Raw genomic sequence first — 5,395 nt, 5'->3', positions numbered from 1 at the left:
TTCGTGGTGGCTCGACGGTTTGGGCTACGTGCACCCTTGCAGTCTCTTGTTTCTTGGGTGGTGGTTGTGTTGGTGCATGTTTTGTGGCCGTCGCTTGGCGAATAGTTTAGAATGTTTATGTTGTATGCTGTACACCTAGATAGTGGTCCACGCCGAAAGTCATCCATTCGAAAGAGCATTTTCAAATGGATACTCATTCGATCGAACCAGTCTCTGATTCGATCGAATGAGTCTGCTATTCGATCGAATAGGACTCATTCGATCGAATGAGTCCTGATCGAATAGCAGTGGGTATAAATACCCAGCTTTCAGGCGTGGTTTGTTAAGGATTTGCGTGCCCGGCGCCCAGGTGCTGTCCGGATGAGGGGGGAGGCCATGCTCGACCTCCCCCTGCCATAGATCGTGATTTCAGTGTTTAACAAGCATGTAATCTTTCGTTTTTATCAATGAAATCGTTTGTTTCGTGTTTGTTTCTATCCGTCTTTGGTTTTCAAACCTTCCGTCTCGAACCGGCTCGGATCGTCTCGGTCCCGTCTGAACCAACAATTGGTATCAGAGCCACGGTTACCGCTAGAAGGGTCTAACAACCGTTCTAGCAAGCCGAGCTCTTGATTTTATGCGTTCTGGACGTTAAACTGTTGGTGTGTTCTTCGTGTTCTTCGCGTTTTCTGGGCTGGCGATGAAGGAGTCGAATCTGCCATTCGATCGAACGAGTTCCCCATTCGATCGAATAAGCCTATTCAATTGACTGATTCGATCGAATCAGTCTTCCCGCTCAAAAGTGTCAAATTCAAACGCCAGTTTTCCCGCCCATTCGATTGACTTCATTCGATCGAATCAGATTGTATTCGATCGAACTGGTTTTCCCGCTCAAAGTGTCAAATTCAAATAGCTGATCGAACCAGTTCTTCATCCGATCGAATCTGTTCTTCATCCGATCGAATCTGTTCTTCATCCGATCGAATCTGTGCTTCATTTGAGTCTGGAACGCCCGCTTACACGAAAACTTGCCCAAGCCATTTTTATCAGTCGGGAAGTCTTCTGAAAAAGTTTGGCAAAAATAAAATTTTTTCGACAAAATTTCCGGGAAATTTTCGGTTAATTTTCGGGTCAGTGATGAAGATTTTTCTGGACATCCTCTACAAGTTGATCACAATCCAGAAAAGGTTTGGTGACAGTGAAATTTTTCACTGATATTTGCCGGCAAAGTCAGAACGTTTAAATGTTTAATGGTTAAAGCGGCAAATTGGGGCAATGAACAAAGCACAATCACCTGAAGGAATTATCGTTTACAAGTTTAATGGATAACCCCTTGTTCATTGAGCTTCTACAGTGGTGATTGTTATAAGAACACAGAAGAACAGAGAAAAGTGATTACTGATGAGTTATTGTGGGGTAGTCAGGAGCATCTGACTATTTATGGGCCAACCAAGTTTAATTTATTTTCCGCATTCTGAAGATGTCATCAGTGGAGATTAAGGAGGATCAAGCAAAAGAGTCAAATGTTCCTCAATCATCTCCAAGTTCAACAATTCCTGCAGAAGCTGCTACTGTTGAAGAAGTCAACGAAGTACTGTCAAAAGCAACTTCTGCATCCTGTTGAAGAATGGTGATTCGCAATCACGGAGTTAATGATGTGTCTTTGTCTCCGATGATGAATCTGCATACAAACTAATCTGTTTAAGGGGAGTAGCTGTGGATCGGAAGTCTCATCAAAGATTGCCCAATACATTATTAAGTCAGCGGAAAACGATATGAGCTTACACGTCTATATATTGGGATACACGCCAACGTCTGAGGGGGAATTTCTATAGTTGGTTGTTTTTAAACAGATTGTTTTGTCTGAAGATGTCAGCAATGGAGAACACTTTGCATCATTAACCGAGAGTTCAGTCTAAGGGGGAATCTTGCTGCAATGATGGTATTCTACCACGTGATTATCAAGCCAGAGCAGAGATTGACTGAAGATTGCAAGAGGTGTTTACAGCAATTCGCAAGCAACGTCCAAGGGGGAATATGTTGGTGCATGTTTTGTGGCCGTCGCTTGGCGAATAGTTTAGAATGTTTATGTTGTATGCTGTACACCTAGATAGTGGTCCACGCCGAAAGTCATCCATTCGAAAGAGCATTTTCAAATGGATACTCATTCGATCGAACCAGTCTCTGATTCGATCGAATGAGTCTGCTATTCGATCGAATAGGACTCATTCGATCGAATGAGTCCTGATCGAATAGCAGTGGGTATAAATACCCAGCTTTCAGGCGTGGTTTGTTAAGGATTTGCATGCCCGGCGCCCAGGTGCTGTCCGGATGAGGGGGGAGGCCATGCTCGACCTCCCCCTGCCATAGATCGTGATTTCAGTGTTTAACAAGCATGTAATCTTTCGTTTTTATCAATGAAATCGTTTGTTTCGTGTTTGTTTCTATCCGTCTTTGGTTTTCAAACCTTCCGTCTCGAACCGGCTCGGATCGTCTCGGTCCCGTCTGAACCAACAGGTTGCCTAGAGTCGGACCCCCGGTGGTGTGAGTTCCATTTTCTCTTGTGGTGGTTCTTGTTGTCAGTGGTTCGTTGTTCGTTCCCCGCGTGGGGTCAAAGTACCAGCACGGACTGTATCCTTTGTAAGGGTGATAGCTCGTGCCACTGCCTCATCAAAGGTTGAAGGTGCTGCGGCATTGATTGGGACCCTGATAACATGGGGTAACCCATAGATGTATCTCTCTAACTTTTTCTCTTCCGTGTTTGCCATATCCGGTACCATTTGGCAGAGTTCGTTGAAACGGTTATTGTAGGCTTCGATATCAGCTCCTACCATAGTATGGTTCCAAAATTCATGCTGTAGACTCTGTACTTCGGCACGAGAGCAAAACTTTTTCATCATCATATCTTTCAGTTCCTCCCAGGTCTTGCTGAGAGCGACTTCTCGTCCCAAGGTTTTCATTTGAAGTTTCCATTAAGACGAGGCCGCCTCTTGAAACATGCAGGTCGCATAAAGGACCTTTTGGTTTTCGCTACTTCCGCTAATGGAGAGAACTGTCTCCATTTTGTCGATCCAGTTGTTGAGCCCAATAGCCCCTTCGGTGCCCTTGAATGGCCAGGGCTTGCACGCCATAAATGTCTTATAGGAGCATCCTTTGTCCAAAGCTCCTGATTCGGGTTCTGGGGTTTCGGTCTCTCGACGACCCTGGCTTGATTCGGCCTTGCTTGCCTCATGAGTGGCGATTGCTTGAGCTATTATCTCTTTGAGTTCCTCGGGTGTCATGGTAATTCCTTTGGCTCTGGTTGGAGGCATTTTCGTTTTCCTAAAAGAGGATGAAAATATTTCAAAGCTTGGCATATGTACCTTGGGTACATAATGTTCTTATCCTTAGTGTTCACTAGACATTGTGTGACCCGTGTTCCTAAGTGTGTGTAGCTTTTCTTTTTGAATAATTCCTTTGAAAATATTATTATTATTTTTTTTTTATTTTTTTTTTTTTGAAAAATATTTCATGCGATTCCCCTACGGTTATAGTTTAGGTTTAAACATCTTTCCTAGTTCGCTATAACCAGTGCTCTGATACCAATCTGTCACACCCGGCCCTGAACGGCGGAAACAACCGGGCGTGGGTTTATAAGGGGATTGATTATCAAGCACGGGTCATTGCAAACATTCTAATAAATTTTACATTCGCATGAAATGTCTAGTACAAAACACATTAAATTGTTTAAAAGTACATATCCAAATATGAAAGTGTTGAAGATTTCTACGTCATGTCCCCCCTATAGAAGGAATAGGACTCTGAAATCTTCCAAAAACATTTTATAGTCAATCTTCGTGATGTGTTCTACGTGTGACTCCTTATGCATCTTGATTACCACCTGAAAGACACGTAAAAATAATTTTGTCAACATACGTTGAGTGAGTTCACAGGTTTTAGAGACTCGATAAATCGTATTGTACATATTTCGTGCGTCATGACTGCATATCCATGACTAACAGTGTGATGTGGCTGCATGAGTTTGTAACCATGCCTTGACTCGTTGTGCCCCTAATACCATCCCACGGGTTACGTGCGAACATCGTTGTTCGGAAAACTATGCGCCCGTCTTGTAAAGTGGCGCGACCACTTACGAGCGGGTTTGTCAAACCAGTAGTACTACCCTTAGAGTTCCACGGCTATACGTGTTTATAGTTATGGTTACTAATCATTAGGGGACTTATATTGTTTCGTGATCACTTTCTCGTCTCATGCACACACACATTGAAAATCAAGATAAACACCATGAATAAATAATCGTTTGTATTGCGTGTCTATCACCCCAAAATAATTGAAAACATAGTGAAAATAGGGGCTGTGAGAATCACCTGTGATTCTTGTTAGGTGTTGGTGTTTCGGTTTGATGTTTTCCTATAGACATCGTGTTCGTTTCAGTACTTATGTTTGTAGATGTGTGCCCGATCCACGAGCATGAGGTGACCCAATTAGAAATGTTTTGTTGGTGATATTGTTCCTTTTTACATGTTTGCTCTTTAAAGAATCCCGGACGTTAGACAACGTCCTAGACTTATAACACTTTGTTATTATTTATATATCTTCGTGTACTTCCAGAAGGTTTAGGAGCACTCGGTATAACTTATATTGGAAATTAGGTAATCGTGACGTTTTATAACATGCTTTCGCCTAATAGGTTTCGGTGCTCTCATCGTTGGTCCCCAGGTAGGTAACGGGCCCATCTATGATATATTCAATTACCAGCCTTAGACAGGACGTCCCGACTACCGACACCTCCACCCTTCCAGTTACTCGCATGTTCATCACGAAAGCCCGTATTTAATGTTCGATTGTATGTTTTCGGTGTTTGGTTATTGTGGTGTCTTTGTTTATATTCTTTAGTTTTCCTACACACATATAGGAATATGTGTGTATTATATATTTTGTCGATAAGAGGTCGTATACATATATACTTTTTACCATTTTCTTTCCCGGTTCTTATAATCTTATATTTAATATATTTCTCATGTTCTAAATAGTATTATTATATTATTATTCATATATATTATTACACTCGTATATGTTAAAAGTCACATGTATTTATAAATCCGGTTTTCGTTATACACTACTTATACTCGTTATGCATCGTATATTTTCTTAGGGTATTCTAACGTACTTTTATTTATAATATTTGTGATAAATATATTTATGTTGTATCATTTTATACACATAACAAGTTTTATATGTTATCCATTAAACATATTTTCCTAACTAGGTTTTCTATGACATAAACCTTTTTATTATAACTTCAATCTTTTATTTTAATAAACCATGATCTAATATGCTACTTTATCATGCTATTAATTTGTTTAACATGTTTTAGTCACCTCGTATGTTCGTGGTTATGGCCATCTTAATGTTT

This window comes from Bidens hawaiensis, unplaced genomic scaffold (genome assembly GCF_021521415.1).
Source record: "Bidens hawaiensis isolate Kalapana, Puna unplaced genomic scaffold, B.hawaiensis_p1.1 tig00041039_1, whole genome shotgun sequence".
NCBI lineage: Eukaryota > Viridiplantae > Streptophyta > Magnoliopsida > Asterales > Asteraceae > Bidens > Bidens hawaiensis.
Note: the sequence above shows the minus strand (reverse complement) of the source record.